Raw genomic sequence first — 22,894 nt, forward strand, 5'->3', positions numbered from 1 at the left:
CAGGGATTCCTGGGGAGCCTATCAATATTTATCGAAGGGTTCTTGCAAGTGTGCCAATATTTGCAGGTGTGTTCTGACGAGTGTGTCGGTGCATACAGGGTCTCCTGGAGAGTGCTTTGGTATTTACAAGGGAGTCCTGGAGAGTGTCAGTGATTACGGGGTGTCCGGGGAGCGCGATGGCATGTAAGCGCTGTGTCCCGGGGAGTGTGCTGGTATTTACAGGGCGTTTCTGAGAAGAGTATAAGCATGTGCAGGGGTTCCCAGGGAGTGTGCTTTCTTGCGAGTGTGTCAGTTTTTTACGAGGGGCGGGGGGTATGCTCCGGGAGAGTATCAGCATTAGCAAGGGACTGGCAAGCAGTATGTTATTACTTGTTGGGGGTTTCCGAGGAGACTGTCGGTATTTATAGGTGGATCCTGTGTGGAATGTAAGTATTTACAATGGGGCTGAGGGGGACACCATCAAAATTTATGTGGGTGGTCCAGGAGAGAGTAGCGTTATTTTCAGTGTGTTCCCAGGGAGATTGTCGGTAGTTCCATGGTGGTCATTATGCACACGGAATTTCCTGCGGTGTTTTCAGCATTTACAGGGGGCCCTGGGAAGTGTGAAGTATTTACAGTGGAGTTCCCGCGCAATGTGACGGTATTTACAGTTGTTTCCAGGGAGCATGTCAGAATTTAGAGGGGATCCCAGTGTGTGTCATTATTGGGCGACACGGTGGCTCAGTGGTTAGGACTACTGCCTCACAACACCAGGGTCCTTTCTTTTGATTCCTGCTTGTCTGTGTGGAGTTTGCACATTCTCCCTGTGTCTGCGTGTGTGTCTTTCGGGTGCTCCGGTGTCCTCCCACAATCCAAAGATGTGCAGCTCAGGTGAATTGGCCAGGCTGAAGTGCCCACAGAGTTAGATGCGTGAGTCAGGGGTGAATATCGGGTAGAGGAATGGGTTTAGTGGGTTTCTCTTTGGAGGAGCGGTGCGGACCTGTTGGGCAGAAAGGCCTGTTTCCACACTGTGGAGAATCTAATATAATGTTCACAGGGGAGCCCTGTGGAGTGTGTCGGTATTTGCAGGGATATCCCAGGGAGAGTGTCTGCATTTACAGCGAGCGTCCCAGAGGGTGTGTCATTATTAACAGTGGGATACCAGGGAGTGTGTCAATATTTACAGGGAGGTCCCGGGGAGAGTGTTGGTAAATACAGGGTGTCCTAGGGAGTGTGTTGGTAATTACCAGGGGGTGTCTGGGAATGAGTCAGCATTTAAAGGGTGGTTCCATGCAGCGTGTTTGTATTTATCTTGGGATCCTGAGGACATAGTTGGCATTTATAGGGGGGTTCCGGGGAGTGTACGAGTATTTCAAGTGGGTCCTGGGGAGTGTATCAGTGTTAACATGGGGGTCCTGGAAAGTGTGTCGATATATACAGGGTACCCCGAGGAGTGTGTTGTTATTTGCAAGAGGGTCCTGGGGAATGTGGTAGTATTTGCAGGCGGTTCCCAGGGAGTGTGCCAGTATTCAAGTGGGGTTCCAGGGAGTGCGTCAGAATTTGCAGGATGGCCTCAGGGAGTGTGTCAGAATTTACAGGGTGGTCCCGGGATGTGTTTCAGTATTTACTGGGATGTGGTGCAGAATCTGTCAATATTTCCATGAGGGGTCCCGTGTATTGTGTCAATATTTACAGATGGGGTCACGGGGAGTGTGTCGGCATTATCAGGTTGGTTCTGGGCACTGTGTTAATATTGACAGGGGGGTGACCCTGGCGCTGAGTCGGCATTTACAGCGGTTGTGTCCTGGGAGAGTGTCGGTATTTAAAAAGGGACCCCGGGTAGAGTGTCTGTATTTACAGAGGGGGTCCCAGGCAGTGTGTCATTATTTGCAGCGGCGTCGCGGGGAGTGTGTCGGTATTTAGAAGGGGTGTCCCTGGGGTTGAGTCAGTATTTACAGGTCCTGAGATAGTGTCGCTATTTACAGAGCGGTCCCGGGGAGAGTCCCTGCATTTATTGGGCGGGGAGGGGGTCCCAGGCAGTGTATTGTTATTTCCAGGTGGATCTTTGAAAGTTTGCCAGTATTCACAGGAGACTCCTCGGAAGTGTGTCAGTCTTTACAGGTGGTGTCCTGGGGAGTGTGTCAGTATTTACAGGACAAAACCTAGGGATAGTGTCAGTATTTACAGGGGGGGCCTAGTGAGAATGTCCTTATTTGCAAGTGTGTTGTCATTTAGAGGGGGCATCGCATAGAGAGTGTCTTTAATTGCACACAGCATCCCGGGTCGTGTGCTGTGATTTGCAGGGGGATACCAGGGAGTATGTCTGTATTGGCAGGTATTTCCCAAGGTGAGTATTGGTAATTATGGGGGGTGGGTCCCGTGGAGTGTGTCAGTATCTACAAGGCTTGGCGCCAGGGAGTGCGTTGGTATTTAAAGGGGGCATGCAGGGTGTGAGTCACCATTTATAGTGTGATTTAGATTTTAGATTACTTACAATGTGGAAACAGGCCCTTCGGCCCAACAAATCCACACCGCCCCGCCGAAGCGCAACCCACCCATACCCCTACCCCTACATTTACATTTACCCCTTACCTAACACTACGGGCAATTTAGCATGGCCAATTCACCTGACCTGCACATCTTTGTGACTGTGGGAGGAAACCGGAGCACCCGGAGGAAACCCACGCAGACACGGGGAGAACGTGCAAACTCCACACAGTCAGTCGCCTGAGGCGGGTATTGAACCCGGGTCTCTGGCGCTGTGAGGCAGCAGTGCTAACCACTGTGCCACCGTGCCGCCCACCACGGTGATCCTGTGGTGTGTGTCAGTGTTTACAGGGGTGTCCTGGGGAGCATGTGAGTATTTACACAGTGCTCCCATGGACTGTGCCGGTATTTACAGGAGGTCTCCCGCGGAGTATTTCAGTATTTACAGGGCCCACCCGTAGAATGCATCATTATTCACAGGGGACGCCCAGCGAGTGTGTCAATGTGTACAGGGTGATGCCGGGAAGTGAGTCAGAATTCACAGTGGGCACTTGTGCTGTGCGTTAGTATTGACAGTGAGTTCCCGAGTAGAGTATCAGTATTTATAAGTGTGTCCCAACCAGTGCATCAGTATTTCCGGGGGTGTGGGGTCCTGGCGAGTTTGTCGGTATCTACAAGGGTTACTGGGGTTTGTATTTATATTTACAGGGGTGTCCCAGTGGATTTTGTCGGCATATACAAGGGTGTTTCCGTGGCGTGTGCCAGTAGTTACAGGTGGGTTCACAGGGAGATCGTTTGTAATTACAGGGGGGGTCCCAGGTAATGTGTTGTTATTCACAGGGGGATCCCGGGGAGTGTGTAAGTATTCACAGGATCGTAACAGGAAGTGTATTACAACTTACTGGTATCTTCTCGGTGAGTGTGTCAGTATTTGCAGAGGATTCAGGGGAGAGTATAGGGAATTTATAGGGGTTCTTGGGGAATATGGCAATATTTGGGGCGGCAAGATGGCTCAGTGATTAGCAATGCTGCCTCACAGGGCCAGTGACACAGGTTCGAATCCTGACTGTCTGTGTGGAGTTTCTACATTCTCTCCTTGTCTGAGTAGGTTTCCTCCGGGTGCTCCAGTTCCCTCCCACCGTATAAACATGTGTAGGATTGGTGGATTGGCCAAGGTAAATAGCCTGTAGTTTTAGGCGCATTAGTCAGAGGGAAATGGATCTTGCTGCTGAGTGCGGACTTGATGGGCAGAAGGGTCTGTTTCCACACTGGAGGGGAATCTAATCTTTACAGAGGGGTTCCGGGGGACAGTGTCTGTATTTAGAGACGTGGTCTCAGGGAGGATGCCATTACTTCCTTGGGGTTGGTCCCAGGGAGTGTGTCAGTATTTGCAGGGTGTTAAAGGGGTATGTGTCAGTATCTATTGGGATGTGGCGGGGAAAGTGTCGGTATTTACAAGTGGTCCTGGAGAATGTGTCAGTGTTTTCGGGGGTCGCGTGGAGTGTATTGATATTTACAGTTGGGTCACGTGGAGTGTTTCAGTATTTCGTGGGAGTTCCAGGGCGTAGGTCAATAATTACAGCGGGGAGTGCAGGGGAGTATGTCGCTACTTGCAGGGGCGATCCCCGGGAATGTGTCATTATTTACGGGAAATGTGTCAGTCTCTGGGGGGGAAGGTAACAGGACAGTGAGACAACACTTACAAGGGTGTGCTGAAGAATGTGTCAGCATTTACAGGGCTCCTGGGGGGAGAGAGTTCATTTTTATAGGGGATGCCATGGAGTGTGTCAAGAATTACAGAGGTGGTCAGAGGGAGTGTGTAGGTATTTGCAGAGAGTTACTGGGATAAATGGCAGTATGTACAGTGGGGTCCCGGTGGAAAGTGTCGGTATTTACGAGGTGGTCATGTTGAGTGTGTCAGATGTTCTTGAGGAGGCTGCTGCACTTCCGGATTGGGATCTTGGGGACTGTGTCAGTATTAACAGACAGATTTCCAGATATTGTGTCAGTATTTACAGGGGTGTGGGGGGGAAGTGTCAGTACTTACAGGAGGGATCCGGGTTGTGTGTCAATGTTTATTGGTGTGTCTCATGATGTATGTCAGTATTGACAGAGGAGTCCGACGGAGAAATTCGGTATGTAGCGCGGGGGTGGGGTCAGTATTTACAGGGGTTCTAGGCAGTACTTGAGTATTTACTGGGGTATACAGGGGAGTGTGTAGTTATTTACAGGTACTTTCCGGGAAGTGTGTCATTATGGACAGGGTCGTCTTTCGGGGTGTGTGCCAATATTTACAGAGGGTTTCCAGGGCACTGTGATGGCATTTAAAGGTGTGCGCCGCGGAGTGTGTCAGGAGTTACAGGAAGGTTCCCTGAGTTTTTCGGGTTTTCACAGGGCGTGCTGTCCTGCGCTGTGTGTCAGTATTCAGTGGGAGATTGTCAGGAAGCAGTCCGTATTTATAAGGTTTTCCAGGGAATGTATCCATGTTCCTGGGCAGTGTGACAGTATTTAGAGGGATGCACCGGGGCATGTGTTAGCATTTACAGGAATGTACCCCGGGCATTTTCAGTATTTACGGGGGGGATGGAGGAGTCTCCGAGGGTGTGTTAATATTCAGACGCGAATTCCCGTGCAGTGTTCGGTAGTTATTAGGGGATCAGGGGATATGTGAGTATTTTCAATGGAGTTCTTGAGCAGTGTGACAGCATTTAAAGAGGTGTACCGGGGAATGTGTCAGTATTTACTGGGGTCCTGGGCTGTGTGTCAGCATGTCCAGTGGGTTACCGTAGAGACAGTTGGTATTTATAGGGGAGGGCACATGGAGATTGTAAGGATTTGCAGGGGTGTCCCGGTGGAAAGTGTCAGTATTTACTGGGTGGTCTTGTGGATTGTGCCAGTTTTTGCAGTGGGGATCCCGGGGAGCATGTCAGTGTTAATAAGGGGCTCCCGTGATGTGTTTCAGTATTTACAGGTGAATCGTGGGGAGTGAGTCAGTAATTACAGGGTGGGTCACAAGGACTGTGTCGGTGTTGCGAGACTGTACCTGGGAGTATGTAGTTATTCCAGGGGTGAATGCCGGGGATCGTGTTAGTAGTTAAAGGGTAGTCCAAGGGAGTGTTTTGGTATTAATAGGCGGGTCCAGGGAAACGTGTCAGTTTTTACAGGGAAGTGTTGGGCATTCTGTCAGTATTTAAAAATGTGTTGCTGGAAAAGCGCAGCAGGTCAGGCAGCATCAAAGGAAAAGGAGAATCAACATTTCGGGCATATGCCCTTCTTCAGTATTCCTGAAACGTCGATTCTCCTGCTCCTTTGATGCTGCCTGACCTGCTGCGCTTTTGCAACAACACATTTTTAAACTCTGATCTCCAGCATCTGCAGTCCTCACTTTCTCCATTTTGTCAGTATTTACAGGGTCTCCCCAGGCAGTGTGTCAGTATTCACAGGGAGTCCTGGTGAGTGAGTTAGTAGTTACAGGGTGATCCAAGGTATAGTGCCAGTATTCACAAGTGTGGTCCCGCGGAGATTGCCAGCATTTACTGAGATGTCCCGTGGAGTAACAGCCAGGGAATTCATAGAGGCATGGCATTCATCCACAAACTCCATCAACAAACACATCGACCTGGACCCAATATACCAAGCACTAAAGCGGACAGCTGAAACTGACAACTGGAAGCGGCAGGGACAGACCACGATCAACACCGGAGGAAACATCAAAGAAGCGCTTCGCAGGAGGCTCCTAAGCACTGATGATGTGGCCTAGCCAGGGGACGAAACGTTTGCAAAAAAACTTCCAACTCGGCGAACAGAACCACAACAATTCACAGGAGTGTTCCCGAGGAATGAGTCAGTTCCTACGGTGGGGGGGGGGGGGTGCGGGGTAGTGGGTCACGAGGAATATGTCGGTACTGACGAGGATGAAGTTACCAGGGACTGTGTCAGTATTAATTGTTTTTTTTCCTGGACAGTGTGTTCGTAATTAACGGGTGATGCCGAGGTATGTATCAGTGTTTACAGGGTTGTGGCGGGGAAATTGCTCGTATTTACGGGGACGGGGTCTCGTGAAGCATGGCCATATTAACAATTTACAGATACGTTTCGGGAAGTGTGTCCTTATTTACAGGAAGGGTCGTGGGGAGAATGTTGGTAATGAACAAAGACCATAGAACATTACAGCGTCGACCTGTCACACCAATCTGAAGCCCATCTAACCTACACTATTCCATGTACAACCATATGCTTGTCCAATGACGACTTTAATGTACGTAAAGTTGGCAAATTTACTAAATTGCAGGCAAAGCATTCCATACCCTTACTACTCTCTGAGTAAAGAAACTACCTCTGACATCTGTCCGATATCTGTCACCTCTCAATTGTCCGCTCGTGCTCGCAGTCACTATACTTGGAAAAAGGCTCTCTCTGTCCTCCCTATCTCACCCTGTTATTATCTTATACATCTCTATTAAGTCATCTCTCAACCTTTTTCTCTCATACGAAAACAGTCTCAAGTCCCTCAGCCTTTCTTCGTAGGATCTTTCCCCTACACCAGGCAATATCCCAGTAAATCTCCTCTGCACCCTTTCGAAACTAATTAGCTTAGCCTCTTGGTGTCAGTGATATGTTGTCACAGCGATGCTATTGGTAAATTAAGGGGATGACTCAAATTAAACTAAACTGCCTGTGAGAGCGATTTATTCCAGACTTCCAAAGAGTGTGATCTCTGGGATGATCTTAGAGAGAGACTTTACATGTCTGAGTCCACAAGAGATTTTCTGGGCCAGTTGAAATCTCAACTTTAAGACTCCCTTGCCAATTCGGCCTACTGGTCATAAGTGCGAGGTTCTAGGCTTTTCATGAATGCAATTTCTTCTTATTAATAACTAAGAACTAGGCCCAGGCCTTTTGGCCACCTTTATCCCTTGTGATCAGTCCAGCTGATGACGAGGAGCTAGGCTTCAGGCTTCAGTCACTCCAGATCCTTGACACCTCAGCCCATCCAGTGTGTGATGATGTAGTAGTCGTTGACTTGGCCTCCCAGTGTGTCATGCCCGAGGGTGGGATGGAATGTTCCTGGGGCTGCTTGACGCTTAGCAGCTTGCTGGAGGCCAAGCGCAGTGAGGTCACGATGCAGCACATTTTGGCATCCGGGCCCTGGAGGCCTGTAATGGTTCACTGCAGTTACTGGTGAAGGTTTTGCCTGGCTTTGTTCAGATCCCCACTCACTCAGGATAAGTTGCAGGAGGGCAGCCAGGTGATGGTATGGTGCACGATGTTGACACAGGTGGAGAGCAGGCTCCCAAACATCCAAGTCGTTGTCAGGGCTGGGCGTGCAGGAAGCTGGAGTTGGGCATCTGGGGACCCTGAAGTGACGTCGGCGACTCCTGCTGATCCATTCGCTGGGAGGGAAGGATGATGGTTCTCAGGGGCGAGGAGGCTGCACTCACCCGTGGAACAGTCGTGGCCCCCCACGCCAATTAGACAGTGCCGAGGCCTCAGTCAAAGACCCAGCTGATTGATGAAGCAAGTGAAAATGAAGCCTGAGTGTTAATTTCCCTGAACTGAGCTTCTCAATAAGTCCTGCACTTGGATTGGCTCCTTCAGCACTAGGCTCATTATACCATTTGGTCCTATATTTCCCCTCATTTAATCCATAACTGAGTGTGAAATTGTCTAACCCAGCTCTCGCCCCTTGACACATGCTCAGCCGATATTTTCCAGCATTGTGGAGATATTGGCTAATTGCCTAACTCAGCATTCGGCCTGAGATGCAACCTGGACCTTTATCATGGCCAGGGTAGGAGTGGGATATGGCTCATTTAATCCACCACCATGAATTACATTGGCTGACGAGGACCAAGATACATCTTTACCTCTGGTATATGGGTGGTGTAGATAATCACTGATCTGATACCGGGAGTGAAATTGGCTAATCCAGTCCTCGGCCAAAATTCGACCTGGGCTACATCTTCCTGATCTGTTGGTTTCAACTAGCCCTCGATTAGCAGTAAATATTTGGTTCGGGACTGGATGTTCGGCCTAAGTTTCCCCACACTGTGCTTCTCGATTCATCCCACATCATCGAGTGTGAGATCAGTGAAAGGATGTGCCGAAGAATGGAGCCTGAGACTCTCCGGCTCTGTGTGCACATGCATCTGGCTGGGACGGTGAGGAACCTTGGTTCCACATTATTCCATCAGATCAATTAGCACTAGGCATACGATGAAGCCTAAGTTTACGTTTGCTTACGTTGTGGGTTTTGGTCAGTTCGAGAAGGAAATGTCAGGAAAACTGGCAGATGAGGCAGATTGATCTGGGTCACCTGGTCTACTTCAAAACAGAGGACCAGTACATTTACTTCTAAGGATTACTGGTTTTTACTCTCTCTGGTTAAGAATGAGATTGGTAATCTCAGAAGTATTAAGCCAAGGTATAGGCTTGCCTGAGACAGAGCCTGCACGTAAATTACACAGTCTGTGTCTCCAGAGTTCTCACATTGGATGGAATTATTAAATTCAGTGCTCTGCTGATAATGGTACCTGAGGCCTACATTTCTCAACATGGGGCTCCAAAGCTCCCACATTAAATCATAGAATACTTATAGCGTGGAAACAGGCCCTTCGATCCAACAAATCCACACTGATCCTCTGAAGAGGATCCCACCCAACCAACCATTTTGGGAGTAGCGACCATAATACCGTAAGATGCTCGTGGATTAGCTGCCCTCAGGTGAAGGCCTTAAATTAGAGGAAGGGGAGCTACTACAAGGCTGGAACTGGACCTTATTGATCGGAGCCGGCGGTTTGAGGGTAAATAGACATCGGAGATGTGGGAGTATTTCAAACAAAAGTTGATAAGAGTTCAGGAGTGGCACAATCCTGGGAGAATGAGGGATGCGAATCGCAAGATGCATGAACTTCGGATGATCAGGGATGTTAAGACCATGGTCAGAAAGAAAAAGAAAGCATTCCTTAGGTTTGATTTGAAGGTGCTAGTATTGGACGATTGTGGACAATGTTAAAAATCACACACCAGGTTATAGTCCAACAGGTTTAATTGGATGCTCTAGCTTTCTGCACGCTGCTACTTCATCAGGTGGTTGTGGAGTATAAGATTGTAAGGCACAGAATTAAGAGCAAATGTCCACAGCGTGATATAACTGAAGTTATATATTGGAAAAGATCTGAATTGTTTTTTAAGTTTCTTATTATTTAGAATGGGCATGATGGTTTCAGTTCTTTCATATGCAAATTCCAGAACTTTCTAAAAGTTACATTTTCTCGGAAACTTTCACCCTCGGTGCCACGTTGGCTCAGGTAATGCATTGGAGGTGTGAGATGCCCTGTGTGAGGCTATCTGTGCCCTAGTGTTCAGACTGATACTAATCTAAAATAAGGATCTACAGCATCTTACATGGGGTTAAGCCGTTTTTGAGCAAAATAAAATGTAATTCTGCAAGTGAAAATTCACCCCAAAAAACTAAGAGGTGTGTGTGTGTGTGTCACCTGTAGGGTCGCATAAACCTAAGGTCCCGGTTGAGGCCATCCCCCTGAGTGCGTGGCACGTAGTTATGTAGTCATGTGACTCTGCCAACGTTGTCTATCTCATACACTGCAGGAATGAATGCCCTGAGGTATGGTATATTGGCGAGAACAAGCAGAGGCTACGGCAATGGTGAGTGGGCACCGCACAACAGTCAACAGACAGGAATGTTCCTTCCCAGTCTGAGAACACTTCAGCGGTCCAGGATATTCGACTTCAGACCTTCGGGTGACCATCCCCCAAGGCAGACTTTAGGACAGGCAACAACGAAAAGTGGCCGAGCAGAGGCTGATCGCCAAGGTTGGAACCCATGGGGTTGGCCTCAACCAGGGGCTTGGGTTCATGTCACACTACACGTGACCCCACGACATTAGGCACACACACACACACACACACAGAGAGACACATACACACACACACCTACAGACCCATTTACCCACAATTCTACAGACCCATACACTCACGCAAATCTTCTCTCATATGCAAGCTGTCTCTCATAAGCTCACGCACACTACCACACTCACTCAAGCACCCTCTCACATACTTATAACCCTATTCACTCACACTCACACGCATACACAGACACGCTCTGTCTCACAGACACTCAACCACACTCCCCCAAGTCCACATGCACGCGTGTGCACACACACATATCAGTTTGTGGGGAGATTTTGTGCTTGCAGAATTACATTTCATATTGCTCAAAAATTCTTCAATGCATGTAAGATACTGTATAATCCTTTTTTAGATGAGAATCAGTCTGAACATTGGGGCACTGACAGCCTCAGGGCATCTTGCACCTTCAATGCACTATCTGGGACAATACGGCACAGAGGGTTAAAGGTCATTTGAGAATGCAACTTCAAGAAACTACTGGAATTTACCTATGAAAGGAATGATTCCAACATGCCCATTCTAAAATATGAGAGACTTATCAATAAACCAGGTCTTTTTCAAAATATAATTTCAGTTACATCACACTGGACACTTTTGCTATAAGTGCTGTGTCCTATGATCTTATACTCCCCAACACCTGATGAAGGAGCAGTGCGGAGAAAGCTAGTGCTTCCAAATAAACCTGTTGGTGTTGTGTGATTTTTAACTTTCAAAATTTAGGAGGATGGGAAATGACAAAACCCTTGAAGTAAAGAAATAAAGTAGGAATGGACTTATAAAAGGAATTAGAATGGCTAAAAGGGGCCACAAAAAGTCATTAGCAAACAGTATTAAGGAGAATCACAAAGCTTTTCACACATATATAAAATAAACAAGAATGTAGCCAGGGAAAAGTTTGGCCCACTCAAGGATAAAGGAGGGGATCTATGTGTAGAGTCAGAAGAGGTAGGTGAGGTCCTAAACGAATACTTTATGTCAGTATTCACCAAAGAGAACGAATTGGTGGAGGATGACCTCAGGGAAGGGAATGGCAAGTTTCTAAGCCAGGTTACTGTTAAAAAGGAAGAGGTGTGCGTTTAAAAACATATTAAGATAGACGAAACACCAGGTTCTGATGGGATCTGTCCCAGAGTATTGAGTGAGGCAAGAGAGCAATTTACTGCAGCATTCTATCAACAAACTCTATCAATAAACACTTTGAGTTCGACCCTATCTATCACCCCCTGAGAAAAGGAACAGGAAGTGGCTTCACCACAGAAAATAACATCACGACAGCAAATGACATCACCAACCCAAACAAATGCAAACATAGAAACATAATGCAGGAATTTTCAGCATTGCTTCACCAGAGACCTACTGAAGATGTTACCTCGTAGGGTATCGAAATATCTGGAAATGAACCTTGCAGCTCAACGACAAAACCTACCTCCAAAAAATCAACCTGAGCTACAAATCTTCTCAAATCGTATTACTAGAGCACAGCCAGATACCTTTGTGTCTTTTTTAGCCACAGGTGATTTCACAGAGGTCTGTCAATAGCTCATATAGTCCATACAGGCTGTCAACCCATGTAATATCTCGTAAATTCCCCTTTGCAAACAGAACCATTCTGGCTCAAGATTGGGTACAGACAGACACTGATCTCAAACCTTTAAAGCATTGTCTGAGCTGAGATGTCACCATGTGTTAGAAAACCTTAAGTTATCTCATGGAGGTGGCTTAAAAGATGTTCTGGGATTTACTTATTATTGAATCGAAACTTGCAAACCATTCTCAAAGATGGAAGAATTAACAATCCGGTTTTGTTCAATGTATCATGTCACTTTATACATTCTGTGTCCTGTGATCTTTTACTCCACAACCACCTGATTAAGGAGCAGCGCACTGAAAGCTATTGCTTCCAATTAAACCTGTTGGTCTCTGACCCAGTGTTGTGTGAATTTTAACTTTATCCAACCCAGTCCAAAACTGGCTCCTGACATAGTCCCATCATATCAAAAGGATAGCAGGGATAATCCAGGATTTTACAGGCCTGTGAGTTTCACATCGATGGGAGGGGAATTACTTGGAAATATTCTCGGGGAAAAGATCTATGTACAGTCATAGGGATGTACAGCACAGAAACAGACCCTTCGGTTCAATCAGTCCATGCCGAACAGAATGCCAACCAGATCTTTGCCTATTTATCCTATCCATGCCCCTGTTAATTTTCTTAACCTCTGTAAATTCACCCCTCAGCCTCCGACGCTCCAGGGAAAATAGCCCCAGCCTGTTCAGCCTCTCCCGATAGCTCAAAACCTCCAATCCTGGCAATATCTTTGTAAATCTTTTCTGAACTCGTTCAGGCTTCAAAATACCTTTGTGATAGAAAGGAGACCAGAATTGCATGCAATATTCCAACAGTGGCCTAACCAATGGCCTCGACAGCCGCAACATGACTTCCCAACTGCCGTACTCAATACTCTATCCAATAAACGAAAGCAGACTAAACGCCTTCTTCACTATCCTGTTACCTGCGACTCCACCTTCAAGGAGCTATGAACCTGCACTCCAAGTTTTGCTTGTTCAGCAACACTCCCGAGGAGATTACCATTAAGTGTGTAAGTCCTGCTAACTAGTCCCTGATCCTTACTAACTATGCATCTTATGCTCACATCTAAATCATTTAAATAAATGACGAAATGTAGTGGACCCAACAACGATTTTTTGTGGCACTCCACTGGTCACAGGCCTCCTGTCTCGGGCCACAGTGCGTGGTCTCATAATACTTGGTCACTTATTTAAGAACGAGATGAGGATTAATTTCTTATTATCACTGAAAACTATTGAGACTGGTTTATTAAGTGTACTGAAAGCTGAGATGGATAGATTTTAATCAGGAAGGCAATCAACGGTGAGACAGCAGAAGGCAGACTGGGTCTGGAAGTGGTGACCAGATAAAGCATATATTCAAATGATTTCGGGCACAGTGTGATGCATCTGTTTTTGTTTGACACAGGGAGAATGTCTGAAGATTTTGGAAAATGTTTGAATGGGAGTTTGACAGGCGAGGCCAGAAGTGGATGCCCATCTCTAATTATCCCGAAAATGATGTGGAGGAGCCAGTGTTGTACTTGGTGGGCAAAATGAAAATTCACACAACATCAGGTTATAGTCGAACAGTTTAATACTCCATCACACGCATGTGCATATTCTACCGAGCATGCACACATGCAAACCAACTCTCTCTCACGTACACTCACACGCACTCTTACACACACACACACACACATATATATATATATACACATATGTAGATACATTCTATTGTTGCTCAGAAAGCATGCAGCCCACAGAGAGTCAACTCCTACCACAATTTATAAATTCCTACTCTAGGAATTGAACCAGTCTTACTCAAGCTTGGGATGCAGACAGATTCTAACCTCATAGCTTGAATACATTGTCTGAGCTGAGATATATTTTTGTTTTATAAAACCTTAAGTTACCTCGAGAATGTGACATAAAAGTAGTTCTGGGATTTACATCTTCATGAAGCGAAACCTGCAATACTTTCTAAAAGGTGAAAGACATAATAGCAATCTCGGTTCGTTTTATGTATCATTTCAATTGCAGGCCACTGTGATAGCTTACTATAAATTCACTCTTTTAGGACCCCACTGCACTAATTACCTGAAGCGTCAGCACTCTCAAAGCTAATACTTTCAAGTAAACCTGATGGACTATAACCTGATGCTATGTGATTTTTAACTTTATCCCTGAAAAGTAATGGTGTGTTCGTCAGCTACTTGAAGTGCTGCAGACTCTGCGTCTCTGTGTCTGCCTTGAGACCACTGGATTCTGCTTCTCTTGCAGAATAAATGTGGATGTACTCCTTAAATTGGTATTCTTGCAAACGGTCCCAATGAATGCATGGTTGGTTGTAGGAGGGTGGGAGGCGGTTAACTGTTGCGAGAGGATATAGCACAACAATTGAGTGTGGACTGCCATTTACTGGCCCTTCCATCCCTTCCTCCCTACGTTGATACACACTAACACACATGCCTCAGACTTGAAACCCACATAGAGATTCCTCACTACCTTGTGGATGATCATTGGGAGAAGGCAGCCCCGGATCCTGTTGTACACTACCTTGTGAATGATTGGGGGAGGGGAGAGGGCGGTCCCAGCTCCTGTTGCGCACTCCCTTATGGATGATGGGAGAGGGGAGAGGGCAGTACCAGCTCCTGTTGCTCACTCCCTTGTGGATGATGGGGAGGGGTTAGGGCAGGCCCACCTCCTGTTGCTCACTCCCTTGTGGATGATGGGGGAGCAGTGAGGGCAGTCCCAGCTCCTTTTGCTCACTCCATTGTTCGGGATGGATTTTCCAGAAATTGCCTGAATTGGGCGAAGACCAATCTGACTGACTGGAATGGGCGAATGGAAAAGCAAGACTATTTGAACAATGGGCTTCCCGCTTCTCTGAAACTTGTGTGGACAGCATGACGGCCAATGAGGGATGGTGGAATGAAGGGGCAATCGTGGAACTGTCAAATGAGGAAAAGAAATGGGGACTGGCTAATGACAAGAGAGGAGTGTGTTGGGACTGAAAGTGAAATTGTTCAATAATGGAGGAAAGGGTGGGAGCCTCGCTGTGGTTGGACATGCTGTGGGACATAGGTAAAGCAGTGTTCCCTCTGCAACCATACTTTCTTATGCAAGATAAATGAATTAAAACCAGTGTATAATTGTTTCAGCCAAGAGCTGAATAAATAATCGATCATGCAAGGTAAATAAACTAACACCAGTGTATAAGTGTTTCAGCCAAGAATGGAAACTATATAAAGGAAATACATAATTGCTTTCATTAGCTGAAATGTGAATACATAATGAAATGTGCCTGCAAACAACGGAAGATGTTAAAGACAAACAGATAAAATGCAAAGAACATTGAGTTACGGCAGACTTGGCACGTTGCCCTCATATAGGCACTGAAATGAACCAAGTTAGTTTCAGGGTAAATTAGAGTGAGGGTCACTCAGCTTGGAGTAGGGGAGGAAGTAAACAAGGGCGGAGCGCAGCTAGGCAGGCGCAGAACACAATAAGTAATATTGATAGGTTTGAAGGCCAATGAGGGAAACGGGGAAGTATCGACAGAGTCTCAAGTAAACTGCATAAATTGTGAAGTAATTTTTGGATTGAGGTGCCTCCTTGCTAGACACCCATCTTGCAAGAACGTTTCAATAAAGTTCGCTGTTTCAGAATTTGACTCGGGCTGATATTTATTATATTGTGAGCTCTGGTTCTCACAAATTGGACGCTCAACCGGGGTGTCCATCATCACCATCATCACCAGCCGGGTAAACAGCGTCGATGGTTGGTAAGATGCATCCTGTTCCTTTTAGAATGATCCCGTGTTTCTCAGTAGTGGGTTCCCCCTTCTGGTTGACTGATCGAGATCCGATGAGCGTCTATCTGATGGCAGGAACGCATTGCTTGTTTGCTTTCAAAGATGATGTGCCTTTTCTGTGCTTGCAGATTTAAAATGAATATCTGTGGCCTGTAGCCAGAGAGCGTGTAATGACACAGAGAAACACCCGAATTGCAACGTATGTATTAAAAAGGCCGTACAGTCAGCAGGACAATCAACAGTTTTTACCAAGGCGACAGGCTTTTGAATTTAGCCAATCAATTTGAACCAGGCACTTAGATTCCAAAATCCGGTATATTTATGCCTGCTAGTTTTGACAACATGGGATCAATACTATTGGTATGTCATCATAAAAAGAAGGGCCCAGTGCCAGCTGCCATCTACTTGATATAACAGACATCAGCTCCAGACAGAAACTGTCTAGAACTCACAAATCCTCCATAACTGAGAGGAAGCCCCATCTAAATTCCAACCATAACACACACGGAACTATCTAATATTCCTGAACTTAGACTCAACACTGAAAGCAAACAGTATTCTGGAAGACTAAATTTTGGGAGAATAAGTTCCAATATCCTTGAAGAGATGGGACCTGTATTTATTGGAACAGCATGAAAAAATCATCTTGCTTCATTCGGGATTATTTAGTAATCAGAAGTGATTTATTCAGTTTGTTGATGGTTCAGATAAGTTGTTCACTGTTAGAATCAGAAAAATGAATTGTTACTTTTATTAAAGTGAGTGTCAAGAAGTTATTTTATTGAGCAGAAGAAGTTGATCAAACGCAGTTGTCACTACTTCCCACACCGTGTACGTTGCCGTACTGTAGACGTTGCATGACAGTAGTAAAGCAGGCTGCACAATTCTAAAAATACAAATATCAGTTCTACTACATTGTAGCCATTATATTTCTGTCTATAGTATGCAAGAGCAATGTGCTGAGTGTCCAAATATCAGTCGACATGGTCGTCCTATTTCATACAATATTTCTACTTCCCTGTTATTGTCCCTGGCTTCCAGTACAATGGAGGTGGAGTCAGGTTTCTGAGCCCAGGGTCGTCTGCTACATCGGGTTTTTTTCTCGTGTCTTTACATTTCTCTCCTCTTTTTCTCTTTTTACAATCTTCTCATACATTTTCCTTGCCTTTGGGTGAAGAGCTCTGACACAGCGATAGCATCTGTGACGGAAAGTAAGCCCAGCAGCGTGGAATTGTGCAGGCTCAGCAGCCCGGACTGGTGATGGTGGCTTCTGCAATGTAGGAACACTCTGAACGCAGATTCCTGGAGGCGGTGGCGGAGGCGAATTTGGCGGCCTCAAAAGAGGCTGCATGTCAGACGGATGCCCGAAATGGTGTCGCAGAAATATAGAGGATAACAGCAGGAGGAGGCTACTCAGCCCTTTGAGCCTGCACTCAAATTAGTTACGACCATGGATGATCGTCCAACTCAATAGCCTCATTCTGCTTTTACCCATTCACAACGGGTTTGTCATGCATAATGTCCCCTTCATAAATCCATGTTGACTCGGTTTGATCCAATCACTGCATTCGAAATTCTCCTGGCGGAGTTTGTGCCCGTCCTGAACCTGTCAGCACCTGTTGGGTCTACATTGGTCGAGCTGAAAATGTGTTGCTGGAAAAGCGCAGCAGGTCAGGCAGCATCCAGGGAACAGGAGAATCGACGTTTCGGGCATAAGCCCTTCTTCAAGAATGAGGAAAGTGTGCCCAGCAGGCTAAGATAAAAGGTAGGGAGGAGGGACTTGGGGGAGGGGCGTCGGAAATGCGATAGGTGGAAAGAGGTCAAGGTGAGGGTGATAGGTCAGACTGGGGTGGGGGCGGAGAGGTCAGGAAGAAGATTGCAGGTTAGGAAGGCGGTGCTGAGTTTGATGGATTTGACTGAGACAAGATGGGGGAGGGGAAATGAGAAAACTGGTGAAATCCGAGTTCATCCCTTGTGGTTGGAGGATTCCTCGGCGGAAGATGAGGCGCTCTTCCTCCAACCTTCGTGTTGTTGTGGTCTGGCGAGGAGGAGTGCAAAGACCTGCATATCCTTGGTGGAGTGGGAAGGGGAATTGAAGTGTTGAGCCACAGGGTGGTTGGCTTGGTTGGTCCGTGTGTCCCAGAGGTGTTCTCTGAAACGCTCTGCAAGTTGGCGACCTGTCTCCCCAATATAGAGGAGGCCACATCGTGTGCAGCGAATGCAATAGATGATGTGTGTTCAGGTGCAGGAGAATTTGTGTCGGATCTGGAAAGATCCCTTGGGGCCTTGGAGGAAAGTAAGGGGGGAGGTCTGGGCGCAAGGTTTGCATTTCTTGCGGTTGCAGGGCAAGGTGCCGGGAGTGGAGGTTGGGTTGGTGGGGGGTGTGGACCTGACGAGGGAGTCACAGAGGGAGTGGTCTTTTTGGAACGCTGATAGGGGAGTGGAGGGAAATATATCCTGGTGGTGGGGTCCGTTTGGAGGTGGCGGAAATGACGACGGATGATACGATGTATATGGAGGTTGGTGGGGTGGTAGGTGAGGACTAGTGGGGTTCTGTCCTGGAGGGGTGGGGCTCAAGGGCGGAGGAGCAGGAAGTGGAGGAGATGCTGTGGAGAGCATTGTCGATCACGTCTGGGGTGAAATTGCGGTCTTTGAAGAAGGATGCCATCAGGGTTGTACGGTATTGGAACTGGTCCTCCTGGAAGCAAATGCGGCGGAGAAGAAGGAATTTGGAATATGGGATTGCGTGTTTACAGGGGGCAGGGTGGGAGGAGGTGTAGTCTAGGTAGCTGTGGTAGTCGGTCGGTTTATAGGGACTGTCCACGTTGATTCGGTTGCCCGAGATAGAAATGGAGAGGTCGAGGAAGGGGAGGGAGGAGACTGAGACGGTCCAGCTAAATTTGAGGTCTGGGTGGAAGGTGTTGGTACAGTGGATGAACTGTTCAACCTCCTCGTGGGAGCACGAGGCATCGCCGATACAGACATCGATGTAGCGGAGGAAAAGATGGGGGGTGGTGCCAGTGTAGCTGCGGAAGATGGACTGCTCCACATATCCTACCAAGAGGCAGGCATAGCTGGGGCCCATGCGGGTGCCCATGGCTACTCCTTTGTTATGGAGGAAGTGGGAGGATTGGAAAGAGAAGTTGTTCAGGGTGAGGACCAGTTAAATCAGTCGAAGGAGGGTGTCAGTGGAAGTGTACTGGTTGGTACGGCGGGAAATGAAGAAGCGGAGGGCTTTGAGTCCTTCGTGATGGGGATGGAGGTGTAAGGGGATTGGATGTCCATGGTGAAGATAAGGCGTTGGGGACCAGGGAAGCGAAAATCCTGGAAGAGGTAGAGCGCGTGGGTGATGTCCCAAACGTAGGTGGGGAGGTCTTGGACTAAGTGGGACAGGACCGTGTCGAGGAATGCAGAGATGGGTACGGTGGGGCAGGAGCAGGCTGAGACAATGGGTCGGCCGAGGCAGTCAGGCTTGTAGATTTTGGGCAGGTGCTAGAAACGGGCAGTGCGGGGTTGTGGGACTATGGGGTTGGAGGCGGTGGGTGGGAGATCCCCTGAGGTGATGACGTTATGGATGGTCTGGGAGATGATGGTTTGGTGGTGGGAAGTGGGATCATGGTCAAGGGAGCAGTCGGAGGATGTGTCTGCGAGCTTGTGTTTAGCGTCAACGGTGTAAAGGTCGGTGCGCCAAACTACTATCACGCCTCCCTTCTCTGCCGGTTTGATAGTGAAGTTCGGTTGGAACGGAGGGAGTGGAGCGCTGTATTTTCCGAGGGTGAGAGGTTGGAGTGGGTGAGAGGGGTGGAGAGGTTGAGGCGGTTCATGTCGCGGTGGCAGTTGGCTATGAAGATATCGAGGGCAGGTAAGAGGCCAACACGGGGTGTCCAGGTGGATGCGGTGTGTTGGAAGCGGGAGAAGGGGTCGTCAGTGGGTGGGCGGGAATCCTGGTTGAAGAAGTAGGCACGGAGGCGAAGGTGGCGGAAGAATTGTTTGATGTATCGCCGCGTGTTGAACTCGTTAATCTGAGAGCGTAGGGGAATAAAGGTGAGGCCTCTGCTGAGGACTGATCTTTCATCCTCAGAGAGGGGTAGTTCTGGAGGGATGGTGAAAACACGGCAGGGCTGGGAGCTCGAACCTGGTTAAGGGCTGGAGCTGGGAGTGGGGGTGGGGTTAGGCGTGGGTCGGGAATCGGGGCGGGGCCGGAGATCGGCGTGGGGGCGGGGTTCGGCGTGCGAATGTAGATCGGCGTGGGGGCCGGGTTGGCATGTGGATTGAGATCGGCGTGGGGGCGTGGTTAGGCGTGGTGATGGAGATCGGCGTGCGGGCGGAGCCGCATGCGGCGTGTTCGTTGTGCAGGTTAGTGTTGTCACTGGGGGAGGAAGTGGCTGTGGGGACGACGGAAACGGTGTTATTCCCGATAGCTGTCGAGCCCGCGGAGGCCGCGAATCTGTCGGTGAAGGTCTTCCTGGCGATCGTGGAGGCGGTTGTCTGGGCAGCGATCGCGCAGGCTGCAATGTCGGTGGGGGCGGATGTGACGTAATTGTCTGCGGCGACGGTTGCTGCCGCGGGCGCTGCAGCGTCCGCGTGGTTAATGGCGCCCGAAAGATTTCGAAGGCCGATGGAAGATTCTAGAATAGTTGAGGAACCCAGAGTGTGGGGGTAAGTACATTAAAGTTTTTGGTACTTACTGTTTTTAATTTCCGATATGGCTAGGATGAACTGTTTGTTTAGTGTGTGGATTCTTCTGTGGGTGAAGAACAGTAGAGGTACTTTGCAGGTCTGTGAGAGTGTTGTCCTGAGGTGGGGTAGATCTAATTGTAGGGAATGTAGGTAGCGGCGCATGGCTACAAGCGTGGAATGGAGGATCCGGAGGGGGGTCTGTTGCTGGAGGCTTCGGATTTGTTTTAGGTACTGGTTGTACTGGTTGGGTCCAAATTTTGTTGGTCTGAATGTAGTCCGGAGTCCGTGCAGGGTCAGTCGGTTCCGTAGGCAGGTGCTGAGGAAGGAGATGAGGCTGTGGTAGCGAGTATGTTTGAGAACGTGGCTGAAGAGCTTCTCGTCAGTGGAGAGGAAGCGAGTACTCCATGTGGGGTTGCGAGGGTGGAGAACCTCTGTTGCACAATGTAAGTTTGGTGTAGACACAAGGGGCTGAATGACTTATTTCTGTACTGTAGGGAATCCATGTGAAATCATAAATGTTCTGACCTTCATATGATTGGAATCTTATGTAACCTTCAGTTCTCTGCCTTGAGAGAAAAACTGAGGGCCACAGCATTTATCTGGCTTAGTTCTGCTTTAGCTATGCACAATTCCAAATAAATACCAGCATGCACTGCCAGTCACGAATATCTACACGAATCCAAACAAGAATCGTTTTCTTCTACCTTTTTCCAGCTCGGCGAACAGAACCACAGCAAAAAGCACCCGAGCTACAAATCTTCTCACAAACTTTGACCATCTCTCTCTCAAAGAAAAATTTACTGGCAATTGTGATGCTATCACAGGGAAATTGGGGGAGATCCAGCTGCTCCATTCGTTATGTGGTTGCCATGGTAATGGTGTAGAGACTGACAATTATCACTAAGGTTATGCTGAGCAGAGACAATAGTTACTAATTCACATTACCTCTTTTGGAACTGACCTCTTTGCCTAAAGGTTGCTACCACCTGGTTCACATTGTTCTTGACTGTTCCTCGGATGCTGCCTGACTTGCGGTTCTATTCAAGCGCTAAACTCTCGACTCGGATCTCGAGCATGTGTCGTCCTCACTTTCTCCTAATGGACTTTTCTATCTACGTCTCCGTGACCTTTATCTTTATTTGATCTGTTGCAAGACACTGATGTCAAAATATTGCAACCAAAAAGCTGCTGCAGTGCCTTTGCAATATACAGTATTTTTCTTGGTTTAAGAAACATTCTCATCTTCTTTTGATTTAAGCTCAAACTGATAAACAACAATGTTCGACTGGAATGTTCTATAGGTGAAGCTATTTTTACTACCTGGGATGGGATGGATTTAGAATGTCGGATAAAGATTCAACGACACTTCTAAGATGAACTTTAATTATGTTGTTGAACGTTCCCTTCGACACATTTTAGTGTGCTATTCTATTTGGGAATGAACTGACTGGTCAAAGCAAGGGTCAGAATCAAAATGACTCATAGTTGGAAATCAGACAGAAGTCTGTGATTATACTCTGCACCATATTGTGCAGTTTTATGCTGCTGTGGCTTATGTATATTCTGTTGACTTTTAGTTTAAAGAAAACTTTAAAAGATGAATATGACTACATTTTTGAGAAAGTTGCATAAACACTGGCAAATTTATGCTCCTGCATAGACACATTAATTTGTGCTGCAACTCAATGGAAGTTCAGAGTGCAGTTGAAGACGATTGCGAAATATCCGGTTACATCAATTATAAAAATGACTTTCTCCAGAAAACAACTGAGAACTGCCGATAAGTGAAGAGCAAACGGAAAGAGTGGATCCATAGAGAATCGTTAGGAAAGAGAATAGAGAAGGAATGATGACTGATTAACACGAAGGCACACAGGAAATATATTCGCAGCTGGCGTCTGATTCAACAAAGTAACAGTGGCACCAGACCGAATATAAACTTTATGGCGGCCTGGAAGAAATAAGCAGGCTTAACTCGAAACGAAACATAGCCACAAAATAATTTCACTATGAACTTTGCAGTGGTGAGTACGATAGAAAAGGTAGATTTTCACAAGCCAGAAATCGAAGGACAAGGTCAAGAGCCGACATCGTTCTGCAAAATCAATAGAAATGTTTGTTCGAGAGAAGAATTTGGCATACATAGAAATTAGAAGTCAAAATTGTCTGCCTGCGGGATATTTCATGACAAAGAATGAAGTCAAACTCTCACAGAAAGGGCGAGGTGATTCAAGAACAATAACAACAAAAAGGGATTAAAACATACAATCTCGAGATTTCCGCATTTCAGAAAAAGAAATGACATTTGCCGACAAATGATTTCGCAGCCCTCAACTTCCAAATTGCAGAGTAATTCAAATACAGTATTGTTGTATTACTCCAAATTTCAGAGTAATTCAACACAGAATCATACTTATTTCTTTTCTTCAT

The sequence above is a fragment of the Chiloscyllium plagiosum genome, unplaced genomic scaffold, assembly GCF_037043375.1.
Source record: "Chiloscyllium plagiosum isolate Xiang-an unplaced genomic scaffold, Cpla_swu_hap1 HiC_scaffold_41, whole genome shotgun sequence".
Lineage (NCBI taxonomy): Eukaryota > Metazoa > Chordata > Chondrichthyes > Orectolobiformes > Hemiscylliidae > Chiloscyllium > Chiloscyllium plagiosum.